This window comes from Panulirus ornatus, chromosome 46 (genome assembly GCF_036320965.1).
Source record: "Panulirus ornatus isolate Po-2019 chromosome 46, ASM3632096v1, whole genome shotgun sequence".
Taxonomy (NCBI): domain Eukaryota; kingdom Metazoa; phylum Arthropoda; class Malacostraca; order Decapoda; family Palinuridae; genus Panulirus; species Panulirus ornatus.
Genome location: NC_092269.1, coordinates 19,203,514 through 19,227,138, shown reverse-complemented (window position 1 = coordinate 19,227,138; position 23,625 = coordinate 19,203,514).

Below are 23,625 nucleotides of genomic sequence, written 5' to 3'. Positions count from 1 at the left end.
TTTCCGAGATAATGTTCTCGACTTCCACACATTTTTCAAGGCTCCCAAAATTTTCGCCCCCTCCCCCACCCTATGATCCACTTCCGCTTCCATGGTTCCATCCGCTGCCAGATCCACTCCCAGATATCTAAAACACTTCACTTCCTCCAGTTTTTCTCCATTCAAACTCACCTCCCAATTGACTTGACCCTCAACCCTACTGTACCTAATAACCTTGCTCTTATTCACATTTACTCTTAACTTTCTTCTTCCACACACTTTACCAAACTCAGTCACCAGCTTCTGCAGTTTCTCACATGAATCAGCCACCAGCGCTGTATCATTAGCGAACAACAACTGACTCACTTCCCAAGCTCTCTCATCCCCAACAGGCTTCATACTTGCCCCTCTTTCCAGGACTCTTGCATTTACCTCCCTAACAACCCCATCCATAAACAAATTGAACAACCATGGAGACATCACACACCCCTGCCGCAAACCTACATTCACTGAGAACCAATCACTTTCCTCTCTTCCTACACGTACACATGCCTTACATCCTCGATAAAAACTTTTCACTGCTTCTAACAACTTGCCTCCCACACCATATATTCTTAATACCTTCCACAGAGCATCTCTATCAACTCTATCATATGCCTTCTCCAGATCCATAAATGCTACATACAAATCCATTTGCTTTTCTAAGTATTTCTCACATACATTCTTCAAAGCAAACACCTGATCCACACATCCTCTACCACTTCTGAAACCGCACTGCTCTTCCCCAATCTGATGCTCTGTACATGCCTTCACCCTCTCAATCAATACCCTCCCATACAATTTACCAGGAATACTCAACAAACTTATACCTCTGTAATTTGAGCACTCACTCTTATCCCCTTTGCCTTTGTACAATGGCACTATGCACGCATTCCGCCAATCCTCAGGCACCTCACCATGAGTCATACATACATTAAATAACCTTACCAACCAGTCAACAATACAGTCACCCCCTTTTTTAATAAATTCCACTGCGATACCATCCAAACCTGCTGCCTTGCCGGCTTTCATCTTTCGCAAAGCTTTTACTACCTCTTCTCTGTTTACCAAATCATTTTCCCTATATATATATATATATATATATATATATATATATATATATATATATATATATATATATATATATATATATATATATTCTCCCCTATCCCCAGGGATATATATATGTATATATATATATATATATATATATATATATATATATATATATATATATATATATATATATATATATATATATATATATATATATTATCCCTGGTGTTAGGGGTGAAAGAATACTTCCCACGTATTCCCTGCGTGTCGTAGAAGGCGACTAAAAGGGGAGGGAGTGAAGGGCTGGAAATCCTCTCATTTCGTTTTTTTTTTTTTTTTATTATTTTCCAAAAGAAGGAACAGAGAATGGGGCCACGTGAGGATATTCCCTCAAATGCCCAGTCCTCTGTTCTTAACGCTACCTCGCTAACGCGGGAAATGGCGAATAGTTTGAAAGAAAAGATATATATATATTTTTTTTTTCTTTTTGTTTTTTTTTATACTTTGTCGCTGTCTCCCGCGTTTGCGAGGTAGCGCAAGGAAACAGACGAAAGAAATGGCCCAACCCCCCCCATACACATGTATATACATACGTCCACACACGCAAATATACATACCTACACAGCTTTCCATGGTTTACCCCAGACGCTTAACATGCCCTGCTTCAATCCACTGACAGCACGTCAACCCCGGTATACCACATCGCTCCAATTCACTCTATTCCTTGCCCTCCTTTCACCCTCCTGCATGTTCAGGCCCCGATCACACAAAATCTTTTTCACTCCATCTTTCCACCTCCAATTTGGTCTCCCTCTTCTCCTTGTTCCCTCCACCTCCGACACATATATCCTCTTGGTCAATCTTTCCTCACTCATCCTCTCCATGTGCCCAAACCACTTCAAAACACCCTCTTCTGCTCTCTCAACCACGCTCTTTTTATTTCCACACATCTCTCTTACCCTTACGTTACTCACTCGATCAAACCACCTCACACCACACATTGTCCTCAAACATCTCATTTCCAGCACATCCATCCTCCTGCGCACAACTCTATCCATAGCCCACGCCTCGCAACCATACAACATTGTTGGAACCACTATTCCTTCAAACATACCCATTTTTGCTTTCCGAGATAATGTTCTCGACTTCCACACATTCTTCAAGGCCCCCAGAATTTTCGCCCCCTCCCCCACCCTATGATCCACTTCCGCTTCCATGGTTCCATCCGCTGCCAGATCCACTCCCAGATATCTAAAACACTTCACTTCCTCCAGTTTTTCTCCATTCAAACTCACCTCCCAATTGACTTGACCCTCAACCCTACTGTACCTAATAACCTTGCTCTTATTCACATTTACTCTTAACTTTCTTCTTCCACACACTTTACCAAACTCAGTCACCAGCTTCTGCAGTTTCTCACATGAATCAGCCACCAGCGCTGTATCATCAGCGAACAACAACTGACTCACTTCCCAAGCTCTCTCATCCCCAACAGACTTCATACTTGCCCCTCTTTCCAAAACTCTTGCATTTACCTCCCTAACAACCCCATCCATAAACAAATTAAACAACCATGGAGACATCACACACCCCTGCCGCAAACCTACATTCACTGAGAACCAATCACTTTCCTCTCTTCCTACACGTACACATGCCTTACATCCTCGATAAAAACTTTTCACTGCTTCTAACAACTTTCCTCCCACACCATATATTCTTAATACCTTCCACAGAGCATCTCTATCAACTCTATCATATGCCTTCTCCAGATCCATAAATGCTACATACAAATCCATTTGCTTTTCTAAGTATTTCTCACATACATTCTTCAAAGCAAACACCTGATCCACACATCCTCTACCACTTCTGAAACCACACTGCTCTTCCCCAATCTGATGCTCTGTACATGCCTTCACCCTCTCAATCAATACCCTCCCATATAATTTACCAGGAATACTCAACAAACTTATACCTCTGTAATTTGAGCACTCACTCTTATCCCCTTTGCCTTTGTACAATGGCACTATGCACGCATTCCGCCAATCCTCAGGCACCTCACCATGAGTCATACATACATTAAATAACCTTACCAACCAGTCAACAATACAGTCACCCCCTTTTTTAATAAATTCCACTGCAATACCATCCAAACCTGCTGCCTTGCCGGCTTTCATCTTCCGCAAAGCTTTCACTACCTCTTCTCTGTTTACCAAATCATTTTCCCTAACCCTCTCACTTTGCACACCACCTCGACCAAAACACCCTATATCTGCCACTCTATCATCAAACACATTCAACAAACCTTCAAAATACTCACTCCATCTCCTTCTCACATCACCACTACTTGTTATCACCTCCCCATCTTGCGCCCTTCACTGAAGTTCCCATTTGCTCCCTTGTCTTACGCACTTTATTTACCTCCTTCCAGAACATCTTTTTATTCTCCCTAAAATTTAATGATACTCTCTCACCCCAACTCTCATTTGCCCTTTTTTTCACCTCTTGCACCTTTCTCTTGACCTCCTGTCTCTTTCTTTTATACATCTCCCACTCAATTGCATTTTTTCACTGCAAAAATCGTCCAAATGCCTCTCTCTTCTCTTTCACTAATACTCTTACTTCTTCATCCCACCACTCACTACCCTTTCTAATCACCCCACCTCCCACTCTTCTCATGCCACAAGCATCTTTTGCGCAATCCATCACTGATTCCCTAAATACATCCCATTCCTCCCCCACTCCCCTTACTTCCATTGTTCTCACCTTTTTCCATTCTGTACTCAGTCTCTCCTGGTACTTCCTCACACAGGTCTCCTTCTCAAGCTCACTTACTCTCACCACCCTCTTCACCCCAACATTCACTCTTCTTTTCTGAAAACCCATACAAATCTTCACCTTAGCCTCCACAAGATAATGATCAGTCATCCCTCCAGTTGCACCTCTCAGCACATTAACATCCAAAAGTCTCTCTTTCGCACGCCTGTCAATTAACACGTAATCCAATAACGCTCTCTGGCCATCTCTCCTACTTACATAAGTATACTTATGTATATCTCGCTTTTTAAACCAGGTATTCCCAATCATCAGTCCTTTTTCAGCACATAAATCTACAAGCTCTTCAACATTTCCATTTACAACACTGAACACCCCATGTATACCAATTATTCCCTCAACTGCCACATTACTCACCTTTGCATTCAAATCACCCATCACTATTACCCGGTCTCGTGCATCAAAACCACTAACACACTCATTCAGCTGCTCCCAAAACACTTGCCTCTCTTGATCTTTCTTCTCATGCCCAGGTGCATATGCACCAATAATCACCCACCTCTCTCCATCAACTTTCAGTTTTACCCATATCAATCGAGAATTTACTTTCTTACACTCTATCACATACTCCCACAACTCCTGTTTCAGGAGTATTGCTACTCCTTCCCTTGCTCTTGTCCTCTCACTAACTCCTGACTTTACTCCCCAGACATTCCCAAACCACTCTTCCCCTTTACCCTTGAGCTTCGTTTCACTCAGAGCCAAAACATCCAGGTTCCTTTCCTCAAACATACTACCTATCTCTCCTTTTTTCACATCTTGGTTACATCCACACACATTTAGGCACCCCACTCTGAGCCTTCGAGGAGGATGAGCACTCCCCGCGTGACTCCTTCTTCTGTTTTCCATTTTAGAAAGTTAATACAAGGAGGGGAGGATATATATATATATATATATATATATATATATATATATATATATATATATATATATATATATATATATATATATATATATATATATATATATATATATATATATATATATATATATATATACAATGAGGAAAGGGTAGTGAGATGTGGGATGAAGTGGTAAGATTATTAGTGAAAGAGAAGAGAGAGGCATTTGGACGATTTTTGCTGGCAAAAAATGCAAATGAGTGGGAGATGAATAAAAGAAAGAGGCAGGAGGTCAAGAGAAAGGTGCAAGAGGTGAAAAAAAGGGCAAATGAGAGTTGGGGTGAGAGAGTATCAATAAATTTTAGGGAGAATAAAAAGATGTTCTGAAAGGAGGTAAATAAAGTGAATAACACAAGGGAAGAAATGGAAACTTCAGTGAAGGGGTTTCATGGGTAGGTGATAACAAGTAGCGGTGATGTGAGAAGGAGATGGAGTGAATATTTTGAAGGTTTGTTGAATGTGTTTCATGATACAGTGGCAGATAAAGGGTGTTTTGGTCGAGGTGGTGTGTAAAGTGAGAGGGTTAGGGAAAATGATTTGGTGAACAGAGAAGAGGTAATAAAAGCTTTGCGGAAGATGAAAGCTGGCAAGGCAGGAGGTTTGGATGGTATAGCAGTGGAATTTATTAAAAAAAAGGGGGTGACTGTATTGTTGACTGGTTGGTAAGGTTATTTAGTGTATGTATGATTCATGGTGAGGTGTCTGAGGATTGGCGGTATGCTTGCATAGTGCCATTGTACAAAGGCAAATGGTATAAGAGTGAGTGCTCATATTACAGAGGTATAAGTTTGTTGAGTAATCCTGGTAAATTATATGGGAGGGTATTGATTGAGAGGGTGAAGACATGTACAGAGCATCAGATTGGGGAAGGGCATTGTGGTTTCAGAATTGGTGGAGGAGGTGTGGATCAGGTGTTTGCTTTGAAGAATGTATGTGAGAAATTCTTAGAAAAGCAAATGTATTTGTATGTAGTATTTATGGATCTGGAGAAGGCATATGATAAAGATGACAGAGATGCTCTGTGGAAGGTACTAAGAATATATGGTGTGGGAGGCAAGTTGTTAGAAGCAGTGAAAAGTTTTTATCGAGGATGTAAGGCATGTGTACGTGTAGGTAGAGAGGAAAGTGATTGGTTCTCAGCGAATGTAGGTTTGCGGCAAGGTTGTGTGATGTCTCCATGGTTGTTTATTTTTTTATGGATTGGGTTGTTAGGGAGGTGAATGCAAGAGTTTTGGAAAGAGGGGCAAGTATTCAGTGTGTTGTGGATGAGAGAGATTCGGAAGTAAGTCAGTTGTTGTTCGCTGATGATACAGCGCTGGTGGCTGATTCATGTGAAAAACTGCAGAAGCTGGTGACTGAGTTTGTTAAAGTGTGTGAAAGAAGAAAGTTAAGAGTAAATGTGAATAAGAGCAAGGTTATTAGGTACAGTAGGGTTGAGGGTCAAGTCAATTGAGAGGTAAGTTTGAATGGAGAAAAACTGGAGGAAGTAAAGTGTTTTAGATATCTGGGAGTGGATCTGGCAGCGGACGGAACCGTGGGGGCGGAAGTGAATCATCGGGTGGGGGAGGGGGCGAAAATACTAGGAGCCTTGAAGAATGTGTGGAAGTCGAAAACATTATATCGGAGATCAAAAATGGGTATGTTAGAAGGAATAGTTTTTTCAACAATGCTGTATGGTTGCGAGGTGTGGGCTATGGATAGAGTTGTACGCAGGAGGGTGGATGTGCTGGAAATGAGATGTTTGAGGACAATGTGTGGTGTGAGGTGGTTTGATTGAGTAAGTAATGTAAGGGTAAGAGAGATGTGTGGAAATAAAAAGAGCGTGGTTGAGAGAGCAAAAGAGGGTGTTTTGAAATGGTTTGGGCACATGGAGAGAATGAGTGAGGAATGATTGACCAAGAGGATATACGTGTCGGAGGTGGAGGGAACGAGAAATGGGAGACCAAATTGGAGTTGGAAAATTGGAGTGAAAAAGCTTTTGAGTGATCGGGGCCTGAACATGCAGGAGGGTGTAAGGCGGGCAAGGAATATATATATATATATATATATATATATATATATATATATATATATATATATATATATATATATATATATATATATATATATATATATATATATATATATATATATATATATATATATATATATATATATATATATATATATATATATATATATATATATATATATATATATATATATATATATATATATATATATGTATATATATATATATATATATATATATATATATATATATATATATATATATATATATATATATATATATATATATATATATATATATATATATATATATAAATATATATATATTTATATGTATATATATATAAATATATATATATTTATATATTTATATATATATATATATATATATATATATATATATATATATATATATATATATATATATATATATATATTCTATATATATATATATATATATATATATATATATATGAAGGTTTGTTGAATGTGTTTGATGATAGAGTGGCAGATATAGTGTGTTTTGGTCGAGGTGGTGTGCAAAGTGAGAGGGTTAGGGAAGATGATTTGGTAAACAGAGAAGATGTAATAAAAGCTTTGCGGAAGATGAAAGCCGGCTAGGCAGTAGGTTTGGATGGTATTGCAGTGGAATTTATTAAAAAAGGGGGTGACTCTATCATTGACTGGTTGGTAAGGTTATTTGATGAATGTATGACTCATGGTGAGGTGCCTGAGGATTGGCGGCATGCGTGCATAGTGCCATTGTACAAAGGCAAAGGGGATAAGAGTAAATGCTCAAATTACAGAGGTATAAGTCTGTTGAGTATTCCTGGTAAATTATATGGGAGGGTATTGATTGAGAGGGTGAAGGCATGTACAGAGCATCAGATTGGGGAAGAGGAGTGTGGTTTCAGAAGTGGTAGAGGATGTGTGGATCAGGTGTTTGCGTTGAAGAATGTATGTGAGAAATAATGTATGTAGCATTTATGGATCTAGCGAAGGCATATGATAGAGTTGATAGAGATGCTCTGTGGAAGGTATTAAGAATATATGGTGTGGGAGGCAAGTTGTTAGAAGCAGTGAAAAGTTTTTATCGAGGATGTAAGGCATATGTAGGTGTAGGAAGAGAGGAATGTGATTGGTTCTCAGTGAATGTAGGTTTGCGGCAGGGGTGTGTGATGTCTCCATGGTTGTTTAATTTGTTTATGGTTGGAGTTGTTAGGGAGGTGAATGCAAGAGTTTTGGAAAGAGGGCAAGTATGAAGTCTGTTGGGGATGAGAGAGCTTGGGAAGTGAGTCAGTTGTGTTTCGCTGATGATACCGCGCTGGTGGCTGATTCATGTGAGAAACTGCAGAAGCTGGTGACTGAGTTTGGTAAAGTGTGTGAAAGAAGAAAGTTAAGAGTAAATATGAATAAGAGCAAGGTAATTAGGTACAGTAGGGTTTAGGGTCAAGTCAATTGGAGGGTAAGTTTGAATGGAGAAAAACTGGAGGAAGTAAATTGTTTTAGATATCTGGGAGTGGATCTGGCAGCGGATGGAACCATGGAAGCGGAAGTGGATCATAGGGTGGGGGAGGGGGCGAAAATTCTGGGAGCCTTGAAGAACGTGTGGAAGTCCAGAACATTATCTCGGAAAGCAAAAATGGGTATGTTTGAAGGAATAGTGGTTCCAACAATGTTGTACGGTTGCGAGGCATGGGCTATGGATAGAGTTGTGCGCATGAGGATGGCTATGCTGGAAATGAGATGTTTGAGGACAATGTGTGGTGTGAGGTGGTTTGATCGAGTAAGTAACGGAAGGGTAAGAGAGATGTGTGGAAATAAAAGGAGCGTGGTTGAGAGAGCAGAAGAGGGTGTTTTGAAATGGTTTGGGCACATGGAGAGAATGAGTGAGGAAAGATTGACCAAGAGGATATATGTGTCGGAGGTGGAGGGAACGAGGAGAAGTGGGAGACCAAATTGGAGGTGGAAAGATGGAGTGAAAAAGATTTTGTGTGATCGGGGCCTGAACATGCAGGAGGGTGAAAGGAGGGCAAGGAATAGAGTGAATTGGATCGATGTGGTATACCGGGGTTGACGCTGTGTCAGTGGGTTGAATCAGGGCATGTGAAGCGTCTATGGTTAACCATGGAAAGCTGTGTAGTTATGTATATTTTCGTGCATGGACGTATGTATATACATGTGTATGGGGGTGGGTTGGGCCATTTTCTTTCGTCTGTTTCCTTGCGCTACGTCGCAAATTCGGGAGACAGCGACAAAGCAAGAAAAAAAAAAAAAAAAAAATATATATATATATATATATATATATATATATATACACATGTATATATATATATATATATATATATATATATATATATATATATATATATATATATATATATATATATATATATATATATATATATATATATATATATATATATATATATATATATATATATATATATATATATATATATATATATATATATATATATATATATATATATATATATATATATATATATATATATATATATATATATATATGGTTGTTTAATTTGTTTATGTATGGGGTTGTTAGGGAGGTGAATGCAAGTGTTTTGGAAAGAGGACTAAGTATGCAGTCTTTTGTGGATGAGAGAGCTTGGGAAGTGAGTCAGTTGTTGTTCGCTGATGATACAGCGCTGGTGGCTGATTCGTGTGAGAAACTTCTGAATCTGGTGACTGAGTTTGGTAAAGTATGTGAAAGAAGAAAGTTGAGAGTAAATGTGAATAAGATCAACGTTATTAGGTACAGTAGGGTTGAGGGACAAGTCAACTGGGAAGTATGTTTGAATGGAGAAAAACTGGTGGAAGTGAAATATTTCAGATATCTGGGAGTGGATCTGGCAGCGGATGGAACCATGGAAACGGAAGTGAATCATAAGATGGGGGAAGGGGCGAAAGTTCTGGGAGCGTTTAAGAATGTGTGGAAGTCGAGAACATTATCTCGGAAAGGAAAATTGGGTATGTTTGAAGGAATAGTGGTTCCAACAATGTTAAAGGGTTGTGAGGCGTTGGCTATGGATAGAGTTGTGCGTAGGAGGGTGGATGTGCTGGAAATGAGATGTTTGAGGACAATATGGTTTGATCGAGTAAGTAATAATAGGGTAAGAGAGATGTGTGGAAATAAAAGAGCGTGGTTGAGAGAGCAGAAGAGGGTGTTTTGAAATGGTTTGGGCACATGGAGAGAATGAGTGAGGAGAGATTGACCAAGAGGATATATGTGTCGGAGGTGGAGGGAACGAGGAGAAGAGGGAGACCAAATTGGAGGTGGAAAGATGGAGTGAAAAAGATTTTGTGTGATCGGGGCCTGAACATGCAGGAGGGTGAAAGGAGGGCAAGGAATAGAGTGAATTGGAGTCATGTGGTATACAGGGGTTGACGTGCTGTCAGTGGATTGAATCAAGGCATGTGAAGCGTCTGGGGTAAACCATGGAAAGCTGTGTAGGTATGTATATTTGCGTGTGTGGACGTGTGTATGTACATGTGTATGGGGGGGGGGGGTTGGGCCATTTCTTTCGTCTGTTTCCTTGCGCTACCTCGCAAACGCGGGAGACAGCGACAAAGTATAAAAAAAAAAAAAAAAAAAAAAAAAAAAAAAAAAAAAAAAATATATATATATATATATATATATATATATATATATATATATATATATATATATATATACATCTCAACGTATACATATACATACACAAACAGACATATACATATATACACATGTACATAATTCATACTGTCTCCCTTTATTTATTCCCATCGCCACCCCAACACACATGAAATAACAACCCCCTCCCCCCCCACATGTGCGCGAGGTAGCGCTAGAAAAAGACAACAAAGGCGACATTCGTTCACATTCAGTCTCTAGCTGTCATGTAATAATGCACCGAAACCACTGCTTCCTTTCCATATCCAGGCCACAAATAACTTTCCATGGTTTACCCAAGACGCTTCACATGCCCTGGTTCAATCCATTGACAGAACGGCGACCCCAGTATACCATATCCGTCCAATTCACTCCATTCCTTGCACGCCTTTCACCCTCCTGCATGTTCAAGCCCCGGTCACTCAAAATCTTTTTCACTCCATCTTTCCAACTCCAATTTCGTCTCCCACTTCTCCTTGTTCCCTCCAGTAAATTTTAGGGAGAATAAAAAGATGTTCTGGAAGGAGGTAAATAGGGTGCGTAAGACAAGGGAGCAAATGGGAACTTCAGTGAAGGGCGCAAATGGGGAGGTGATAACAAGTAGCGGTGATGTGAGAAGGAGATGGAATGAGTATTTTGAAGGTTTGTTGAATGTGTCTGATGACAGAGTGGCAGATATATATATATATATATATATATATATATATATATATATATATATATATATATATATATATATATATATATATATATATATATATATATTTGTGTGTTTGGACGTGTAGGTATATACATGTGTATGTGTGTGGGTTGGGCCATTTCTTTCGTCTGTTTCCTTGCACTTCCTCGTTAACACGGGAGACAGCGACAAAGGAAAATGAATAAATAAATAAATATTCCTATGAGTCCACGGGAAAAATGAAACATGATAAGTTCCCAAATGCACTTCTGTGCTATCATGACATCATTAGGGGAGACTGAAGAGAGAAATATAAGTCCTTTTTCATTTTCCCCGTGGACTCAAAGGAATATCTTGATCACGCGGAAAATTGTGATCCTCTCCAATATATAAATATATATTGATAAAGATCACAATTTAACTTGTGATCAAGTATATTCCTCTGAATGCACGGGGAAATGAAACAAGATAAGTTCCTAAGTGCACTTTCGTGTAGTAATCACATCATTAGGGGGGGTACAAGAAAGAAATATAACAGTCGATGGATGTACAACGTAGAGACGTAGCTAGTACGTCATTTGGTAAACAATTGACTGAACGAATGAAGGTCGGGTACGTCCAAGACTCACAACGAGCATATCATAAGCTTATGTGGACAAGACGGGGAATTGTTTACAAGTTTTATCAACAATAAAGCTATCCAATTTGTACAGAGCTTCGCTAATATGAAGGTAACAATTCTTTGTGTACTTGATAATAGAAGATTCAATGATATTTCTCGTGGTACTGGAGTTAGTTGATATCTGATGTGGCATTACTCCCAGTCAATACAATGATCATAGTTTTTAACGTGATTAAACAAGTCTTTTGTTTCTTGTCCTGTTTTTATACTATATCTATATTGCTTAAGTCTAACAGAAAGGTTCTTACCAGTCTGTACAACATAAAACTTATCACAATTTCTACATGGCACTTTATAGATGCATCCAGCAGAACTTTCTGGTGAATTCCTGACTAAGATATTATCTATACTATCATTGTTGCTGAAGACTACATTTACGTTAAAGGATTTAAGCGACATGGACAGTAAAACAAAATTACCATTGTAAGGGAGAACTAAATGGTTCATGGTGTGAATGGGAGGCTTGGGTTTAACTCTATAGAATTATTTCTTTGTCAATGAAAGCTCTAGGATACTTTAACTTGGATCCAATCGATTAAATCTCCTCAAACTCATCATCAATAAACTCTGGACAGGAAATACGTAATGCCCTAGAAACATAGTGGAATGATGAAAATTTAACTGTCATGTTGAGCTTAGTAATAATGGATATATGAACATATGGGTAAAACTGAAAGTTGATGGAGAGAGATAGGTGATTATTGGTGCATATGCACCTGGGCATGAGAAGAAAGATCATGAGAGGCAAGTGTTTTGGGAGCAGCTGAATGAGTGTGTTAGTGGTTTTGATGCACGAGACCGGGTTATAGTGATGGGTGATTTGAATGCAAAGGTGAGTAATGTGGCAGTTGAGGGAATAATTGGTATACATGGGGTGTTCAGTGTTGTAAATGGAAATGGTGAAGAGCTTGTAGATTTATGTGCTGAAAAAGGACTGGTGATTGGGAATACCTGGTTTAAAAAGCGAGATATACATAAGTATACGTATGTAAGTAGGAGAGATGGCCAGAGAGCGTTATTGGACTACGTGTTAATTGACAGGCGCGCGAAAGAGAGACTTTTGGATGTTAATGTGCTGAGAGGTGCAACTGGAGGGATGTCTGATCATTATCTTGTGGAGGCTAAGGTGAAGATTTGTATGGGTTTTCAGAAAAGAAGAGTGAATGTTGGGGTGAAGAGGGTGGTGAGAGTAAGTGAGCTTGGGAAGGAGACTTGTGTGAGGAAGTAACAGGAGAGACTGAGTACAGAATGGAAAAAGGTGAGAACAATGGAAGTAAGGGGAGTGGGGGAGGAATGGGATGTATTTAGGGTATCAGTGATGGATTGCGCAAAAGATGCTTGTGGCATGAGAAGAGTGGGAGGTGGGTTGATTAGAAAGGGTAGTGAGTGGTGGGATGAAGAAGTAAGAGTATTAGTGAAAGAGAAGAGAGAGGCATTTGGACGATTTTTGCAGGGAAAAAATGCAATTGAGTGGGAGATGTATAAAAGAAAGAGACAGGAGGTCAAGAGAAAGGTGCAAGAGGTGAAAAAAAGGGCAAATGAGAGTTGGGGTGAGAGAGTATCATTAAATTTTAGGGAGAATAAAAAGATGTTCTGGAAGGAGGTAAATAAAGTGCGTAAGACAAGGGAGCAAATGGGAACTTCAGTGAAGGGCGCAAATGGGGAGGTGATACCAAGTAGTTGTGATGTGAGAAGGAGATGGAGTGAGTATTTTGAAGGTTTGTTGAATGTGTTTGATGACAGAGTGGCAGATATAGGGTGTTTTGGTCGAGGTGGTGTGCAAAGTGAGAGGGTTAGGGAAAATGATTTGGTAAACAGAGAAGAGGTAGTAAAAGCTTTGCGGAAGATGAAAGCCGCCAAGGCAGCAGGTTTGGATGGTATTGCAGTGGAATTTATTAAAAAAGGGGGTGACTGTATTATTGACTGGTTGGCAAGGTTATTTAATGTATGTATGACTCATGGTGATGTGCCTGAGGATTGGCGGAATGCGTGCATAGTGCCATTGTACAAAGGCAAAGGGGATAAGAGTGAGTGCTCAAATTACAGAGGTATAAGTTTGTTGAGTATTCCTGGTAAATTATATGGGAGGGTATTGATTGAGAGGGTGAAGACATGTACAGAGCATCAGATTGGGGAAGAGCAGTGTGGTTTCAGAAGTGGTAGAGGATATGTGGATCAGGTGTTTGCTTTGAAGAATGTATGTGAGAAATACTTAGAAAAGCAAATGGATTTGTATGTAGCATTTATGGATCTGGAGAAGGCATATGATAGAGTTGATAGAGATGCTCTGTGGAAGGTATTAAGAATATATGGTGTGGGAGGCAAGTTGTTAGAAGCAGTGAAAAGTTTTTATCGAGGATGTAAAGCATGTGTACGTGTAGGAAGAGAGGAAAGAGATTGGTTCTCAGTAAATGTAGGTTTGCGGCAGGGGTGTGTGATGTCTCCATGGTTGTTTAATTTGTTTATGGATGGGGTTGTTAGGGAGGTGAATGCAAGAATTTTGGAAAGAGGGGCAAGTATGAAGTCTGTTGGGGATGAGAGAGCTTGGGAAGTCAGTTGTTGTTCGCTGATGATACAGCGCTGGTGGCTGATTCATGTGAGAAACTGCAGAAGCTGGTGACTGAGTTTGGTAAAGTGTGTGAAAGAAGAAAGTTAAGAGTAAATGTGAATAAGAGCAAGGTTATTAGGTACAGTAGGGTTAAGGGTCAAGTCAATTGGGAGGTAAGTTTGAATGGAGAAAAACTGGAGGAAGTGAAGTGTTTTAGATATCTGGGAGTGGATCTGGCAGCGGATGGAACCATGGAAGCGGAAGTGGATCATAGGGTGGGGGAGGGGGCGAAAATTCTGGGAGCCTTGAAGAATGTGTGGAAGTCGAGAACATTATCTCGGAAAGCAAAAATGGGTATGTTTGAAGGAATAGTGGTTCCAACAATGTTGTATAGTTGCGAGGCGTGGGCTATGGATAGAGTTGTGCGCAGGAGGATGGATTTGCTGGAAATGAGATGTTTGAGGACAATGTGTGGTGTGAGGTGGTTTGATCGAGTAAGTGACGTAAGTGTAAGAGAGATGTGTGGAAATAAAAAGAGCGTGGTTGAGAGAGCAGAAGAGGGTGTTTTGAAATGGTTTGGGCACATGGAGAGAATGAGTGAGGAAAGATTGACCAAGAGGATATATGTGTCGGAGGTGGAGGGAACGAGGAGAAGTGGGAGACCAAATTGGAGGTGGAAAGATGGAGTGAAAAAGATTTTGTGTGATCGGGGCCTGAACATGCAGGAGGGTGAAAGGAGGGTAAGGAATAGAGTGAATTGGATCGATGTGGTATACCGGGGTTGACGTGCTGTCAGTGGATTGAATCAGGGCATGTGAAGCGTCTGGGGTAAATCATGGAAAGCTGTGTAGGTATGTATATTTTCGTGCATGGACTTATGTATATACATGTGTATGGGGGGGGGTTGGGCCATTTCTTTCGTCTGTTTCCTTGCGCTACCTCGCAAACGCGGGAGACAGCGACAAAGCAAAAAAAAAAAAAAAAAATGAACATTTATTGGTAAGTTTTCTCTATATGCTAGGTTTCAACTTGTTTCCTTGCCTATGGATCATGCAATCTAAAATAGGTGATATACCATTATTTTCATTTTCAACAGTAGATTTTATAGAAGGTACTAGATTGTTAAGTAAAGGTAGAAATGCCTGTAAATCATCATGTATGTAGAACATCATCTACATACCTAAATCAAATTGCATTAGAATCTAAGATATCCTTTAGAAATTTTGTTTCAAAGACCTCCATATAAAGATTGCTTAATACAGGTGAAAGAGGGTTACCCATTGTTATACCAAATTTTTGAGTGTTATATTCTCCATTAAACTGAAATACACAGTTTTTTATACACAATTTTATCAGTTCAATAAGAACAGACTTTGAAATAGGTAAATTCATATCATCCAAAACGGACTAAATATTCTCAGAGGTCTTCAACTGGAAGTTTTGTGAACAGTGAGGAAACATCACAGCTAAGAAGTTTGAAATCAAAATTAACATTGATATTGTTGAGCTTGTTAACTAAATATACATTATTCATGATATCAGAATTTGATATCTTACCCATTAATGGGCTTAATAAAGAAACTAATAACTTTGACAATTTGTATGTGATGGAGCCTACTGAATTCACGATAGGTTTTGCTAGTAAATTCTGTTTATATGTTTTGATAAATCCTTACATATATGGCAATGAAGGGGACAAAGATGACAAACTTTCGACAAGAGAAACATTACCTTTCAACAACAACTTCAGTTCTTTATTGAAATGGGAATTAACTGCTTCAGGGGATTTTTACTTAGTTTAAAGTATGTTGTGTCATCATTTAAAAGATCATTCAGTTTAGATAAATAATTACTTTTGACCATCCCTTCTTTCTTCACTAACCCAATCTTCATAACTCACTCATATCCTATTGATGAAAGTGTAAATAGTCTGAGGAATTCGGTGAGATTAATGACACGAAACAGGATAGTCATAGACAGAGCAGAAATTTGTAGCAGCTAAGATGGCAACAGAGTAAGGAGACTCAAGATCCACGAGACAAGGAAAAGAGGCATTGGTGTTATAGTTAGAGCTAAGGCCACCTTCGAGCTGAATCGATGGTAGAGATTAACGGTCGAGGTCTGATGACGGAAAGTGGAAGCAAGGTTGGACAGTTGGAATTGAGAAAGAAGAATACCACAGGAAGAGGTAAAGAGATGGTGGTGTATAGAGGAAAGGTTTATTTTTGATCGAGAATGTTGCAAAAATGAAAAGAGAGAGGAAGGATGTGGCCGAAGGAATGGGATACGTTCCAGTCACTTCAAGTCGACCCTGGGACCCTGTCAAGCACCCTCGACTAGTGGCGCCGTTCCAATCTGGCAGCGGAGAATTTGGAACACGTTCGCTTATGACCTTTTTTACTCGAAAAAAGAAGAAAAACTGGAATGAGAGTGAGGGGTTGTGTGTATCACGTGTTGCTACGTGTCGTGATAGAGATCGAAAGGGTGTAAGCTAACCACCTGTAAATGAGGAAAAAACAATAAACAGCGAACTGATTCAGGGTGGAGGAAATGACAGACGGGCGGTAGTATTTCCCTGGACGGTGAATGTCTGTCACTTAATTCTAGGTGCTTCTTATTACTATCATTATACCAAAATGTACAAGAGTTTAGTAAGGATTTTTTTCTGTTTTTCCAATCACTCATTTTGAAGTATATGTAGAGACATGTCATGTCTCGATTCCTTCTTGCTAAGTCAGTTATTGTACAGTTGAATAAAGTCAGAGGTCAGCACTTCCTTAAAGTTGATATAGTCGCTCTTTAACCAAGAGGAAACTGTGTCAAAACTGTAAATCTTATTTTCAGATTGTTATGGTACGATTATATGAATTATCAGTTTTGATGGAATTTTATGTATCAATATGATCATCGGATTTTTTTTTTTTATAAATATGATAACCCATGTGTCTGTCCTTATACAATAATAATAACCTATGTGTCTGTCCTTATACGATAATCATAACTCATGTGTCTGTCCTTATACAATAATAATAACCTATGTGTCTGTCCTTATACGATAATCATAACTCATGTGTCTGTCCTTATACAATAATAATAACCTATGTGTCTGTCCTTATACGATAATCATAACTCATGTGTCTGTCCTTATACAATAATAATAACCTATGTGTCTGTCCTTATACAATAATAATAACTCATGTGTCTGTCCTTATACAATAATAATAACCTATGTGTCTGTCCTTATACGATAATCATAACTCATGTGTCTGTCCTTATACAATAATAATAACCTATGTGTCTGTCCTTATACGATAATCATAACTCATGTGTCTGTCCTTATACAATAATAATAACCTATGTGTCTGTCCTTATACGATAATCATAACTCATGTGTCTGTCCTTATACAATAATAATAACCTATGTGTCTGTCCTTATACGATAATCATAACTCATGTGTCTGTCCTTATACAATAATAATAACCTATGTGTCTGTCCTTATACAATAATAATAACCTATGTGTCTGTCCTTATACGATAATAATAACCTATGTGTCTGTCCTTATACGATAATCATAACTCATGTGTCTGTCCTTATACAATAATAATAACCTATGTGTCTGTCCTTATACAATAATAATAACTCATGTGTCTGTCCTTATACGAATAATAATAACTCATGTGTCTGTCCTTATACAATAATAATAACTCATGTGTCTGTCCTTATACAATAATAATAACTCATGTGTCCTGTCCTTATACAATAATAATAACTCATGTGTCTGTCCTTATACAATAATAATAACCTATGTGTCTGTCCTTATACAATAATAATAACTCATGTGTCTGTCCTTATACAATAATAATAACCTATGTGTCTGTCCTTATACAATAATAATAACTCATGTGTCTGTCCTTATACAATAATAATAACCTATGTGTCTGTCCTTATACGATAATCATAACTCAGCACTTCCTTAAAGTTGATATAGTCGCTCTTTAACCAAGAGGAAACTGTGTCAAAACTGTAAATCTTATTTTCAGATTGTTATGGTACGATTATATGAATTATCAGTTTTGATGGAATTTTATGTATCAATATGATCATCGGATTTTTTTTTTTTATAAATATGATAACCCATGTGTCTGTCCTTATACAATAATAATAACCTATGTGTCTGTCCTTATACGATAATCATAACTCATGTGTCTGTCCTTATACAATAATAATAACCTATGTGTCTGTCCTTATACGATAATCATAACTCATGTGTCTGTCCTTATACAATAATAATAACCTATGTGTCTGTCCTTATACAATAATAATAACTCATGTGTCTGTCCTTATACAATAATAATAACCTATGTGTCTGTCCTTATACGATAATCATAACTCATGTGTCTGTCCTTATACAATAATAATAACCTATGTGTCTGTCCTTATACGATAATCATAACTCATGTGTCTGTCCTTATACAATAATAATAACCTATGTGTCTGTCCTTATACGATAATCATAACTCATGTGTCTGTCCTTATACAATAATAATAACCTATGTGTCTGTCCTTATACAATAATAATAACTCATGTGTCTGTCCTTATACAATAATAATAACCTATGTGTCTGTCCTTATACGATAATCATAACTCATGTGTCTGTCCTTATACAATAATAATAACCTATGTGTCTGTCCTTATACAATAATAATAACCTATGTGTCTGTCCTTATACGATAATCATAACTCATGTGTCTGTCCTTATACAATAATAATAACTCATGTGTCTGTCCTTATACAATAATAATAACTCATGTGTCTGTCCTTATACAATAATAATAACTCATGTGTCTGTCCTTATACAATAATAATAACCTATGTGTCTGTCCTTATACAATAATAATAACTCATGTGTCTGTCCTTATACAATAATAATAACCTATGTGTCTGTCCTTATACAATAATAATAACTCATGTGTCTGTCCTTATACAATAATAATAACCTATGTGTCTGTCCTTATACAATAATAATAACCTATGTGTCTGTCCTTATACGATAATCATAACCTATGTGTCTGTCCTTATACAATAATAATAACTCATGTGTCTGTCCTTATACAATAATAATAACCTATGTGTCTGTCCTTATACGATAATCATAACTCATGTGTCTGTCCTTATACAATAATAATAACTCATGTGTCTGTCCTTATACAATAATAATAACCTATGTGTCTGTCCTTATACAATAATAATAACTCATGTGTCTGTCCTTATACAATAATAATAACTCATGTGTCTGTCCTTATACAATAATAATAACCTATGTGTCTGTCCTTATACGATAATCATAACTCATGTGTCTGTCCTTATACAATAATAATAACTCATGTGTCTGTCCTTATACAATAATAATAATAACTCATGTGTCTGTCCTTATACAATAATAATAACCTATGTGTCTGTCCTTATACAATAATAATAACTCATGTGTCTGTCCTTATACAATAATAATAACTCATGTGTCTGTCCTTATACGATAATAATAACTCATGTGTCTGTCATTATACAATAATAATAACTCATGTGTCTGTCCTTATACAATAATAATAACTCATGTGTCTGTCCTTATACAATAATAATAACTCATGTGTCTGTCCTTATACGATAATCATAACTCATGTGTCTGTCCTTATACAATAATAATAACCTATGTGTCTGTCCTTATACGATAATCATAACTCATGTGTCTGTCCTTATACAATAATAATAACCTATGTGTCTGTCCTTATACGATAATAATAACTCATGTGTCTGTCCTTATACAATAATAATAACTCATGTGTCTGTCCTTATACAATAATAATAACCTATGTGTCTGTCCTTATACGATAATAATAACTCATGTGTCTGTCCTTATACAATAATAATAACCCATGTGTCTGTCCTTATACAATAATTATAACTCATATGACTGTCCTTATACGATAATTATAACTCATATGACTGTCCTTATACGATAATTATAACTCATATGACTGTCCTTATACGATAATTATAACTCATATGACTGTCCTTATACGATAATTATAACTCATATGACTGTCCTTATACGATAATTATAACTCATATGACTGTCCTTATATGATAATTACAACTCATGTGTCCGTCCTTGTACGATACATATAACTCATGTGTCTGTCATTATACAATAATCATAACTCATGTGTCTGTCATTATACAATAATAATAACTCATGTGTCTGTCATTATACAATAATCATAACTCATGTTCCTGCACATCTGCCTTACTTCCAGGTTAGTGATGCGCTTACGGAGAGCAAACAGATTTGAAGAGTTAAACTTTCGAGCTCAAATGGTGTGGATGTGGATGGGAGGAATTCCAGTCCGTACCATAGCTCAGCACACGGGGGTCAGTACGACTACTGTGTACAAATGGATCCGAAGGTGGAGAGAAGAGGGACACGTTATGAATAAAAGCAAAGAAGATCCACCGATGATCAGTGTATTTAATGAAGGAAATCATACGATGTGTAATAAAGGAGTTCATGTGTATAAATAATTAAATGTGTAAAATTTAAGATAATCAGTGTTTACATTTTGATTCCATCATTATCATTAACATAAAATGAATTAATCGTAATTGACCTCTGCAGCTTGAGAGCAGCAGTAGCAAGAAAATGATGGACACCAGTACGACGAGGAGTCTTGCTGATGGACACAACCTCACTAAATGGAAGTTTGAACTATGTAATCACAAGATGGTGGAACCCGATAAAATACTCACATACACACACACACACACTCATGCATAAACACTTAAACACACACACACACACACACACACACACACACACACACACACACACACACACACACACACACACACACACACACACACACACACACACACACACACTCATGCACAAACACTTAAACACACACACACACACACACACACACACGCACACACACACACACACACACACACACACACACACACGCACACACACACACACACACACACACACACACACACACACACACAAAGACACACACACTAAGGATTCCATTGTGTAGTTCTTCGTTTGAGTCCTCTGTGCAGAAGTTGGCCTCTCAGCTAGTCAAGCCGTTCATCCTCCCATTGGGGCTGGTGAATAAATGGAAACTTGGCTTAAAGTGGTGTTTGCGTGTGTTCGTGTGTGTGTGTGTGTGTGTGTGTGTGTGTGTGTGTGTGTGTGTGTGTGTGTGTGTGAGTGTGTGTGAGCGTGTGTGAGTGTGTGTGTGTGTAAGTGTGTGTGTGTGTGTGTGTGTGTGTGTGTGTGTGTGTGTGTGTGTGTGTGTGTGTGTGTGAGTGTGTGTGAGCGTGTGTGAGTGTGTGTGTGTGTAAGTGTGTGTGTGTGTGTGTGTGTGTGTGTGTGTGTGTGTGTGTGCGTGTGTGTGTGTGTGTGTGTGTGTGTGTGAGAATTTTATCGGAGAAGCGGGTGACCAAGTTCGAAGTGGAAGGATGGAGTGAAAAAGATTTAGAGCGATCGGAACCTGAACATGCAGGAGGGTGAAAGGCATACAAGGAATAGAGTGAATTGGAACGATGTGCTATACCGGGATCGACATACTGTTAGTGGATTGAACCAGGGCATGTGAAGCGTCTTGGGTAAATCATGGAAAGTTTTGTGGGGCCTGGATGTGGAAAGGGAGCTGTGGTTTCGGTGCATTATACATGACAGCTAGAGAGTGAGTGTGAACGAATGTGTCCTTTTTTTGTCTTTTCCTAGCGCTACCTCCCACGCGTGCAGGATGCGGGGGTGTCATTTCATGTGTGGCGGGGTGGCGAAGAGGATGAGTAAAGGCAATAAGTATGAATTATGTACATGTGTATATGTATATACATAAACGCCAAAACACGCACATATACATACCTATACATTTCAACGTATACATACATATACATACACAGACATATACATATATACACTTGTACATATTCATACTTCCTGCCTTTATCCATTCTCGTCGGCACCCCTCTCCCGCGGCGCGCCCTCGAGGTAGCTCCAGAAAAAGACAACAAAGGCCACATTTGTTCACACTCATCTCTATCTGTCATATGTAATGCACCGAAAACACACCTCCCTTTCTACATCTAGGCCTCACAAAACTTTGCATGGTTTACCCCAGACGCTTCACCTGCCCTGGTTCATTCGACTGACAGCACGTCGACCCCGGTATACCACATCGTTCAAATTCACTCTATTCCTTGCACGCCTTTCACACTACTGTATGTTCAGGCCCCGATCTCTCAACACCGTTTTCACTACATCCTTCCACCTCCGATTTGGTCTCCCACCTCTCCTCGTTCCCCCCACCTCCGACACATATATCCTCTTTGTCAGTCTTTCCTCACTCATTCTCTCCATATGACCAAACCATTTTAATACACCCTATTCTGCGCTCTCAACCACACACTTTGTATTACCATACATCTCTCTTACCCTTTCATCACTTACTCGATCAAACCACCTCACATCACATATTGTCCTCAAGCATTTCATTTCCAACACATTCGCCCTCCTCCGCACAACCCTATCTATAGCCCACGCTTTGTAACCACATAACATTGTTTGAACCACTATTCCTTTAAGCATACCCATTTTAGCTCTCCGAGATAAGGTTCTCGTCTTCCACACTTTTTTCAATACTCCCAGAACCTTTGTCCCCTCCCCCACCCCGTGACTCACTTACGCTTCCATGGTTCCATCCACTCCCAGATATCTAAAACACTTCACTTCCTCCAGTTTTTTTCCATTCAAACCTATCTCCCAGTTAACCTATCCCTCAACCCTGCTGAGCCTAATTTCCTTGCTCTTATTCACACTTACTCTCTGATTTCTTCTTTCACACACCTGATCAAAATCAATCACCAGCTTCTGCAGTTTCTCACCCGAATCAGCCACCAGTGCTGTGTCATCAGCGAACAAGAACTGACTCACTTCCCAAGTCCCCTCATCCACAGCAGACTGCATACTTACTCTTATCTCCAAAACTCTTGCATTCACCTACCTGACAACCCCATCCATAAACAAATTAAGCAACCATGGAGACATCAGGCACCCCTGCCGCAAACCGACATTCACTTGGAGCCAATCGCATTCCTCCTTTCCTACTCGTACACATGCCTTACATCCTTAATAAAAACTTTTCACTGCTTATA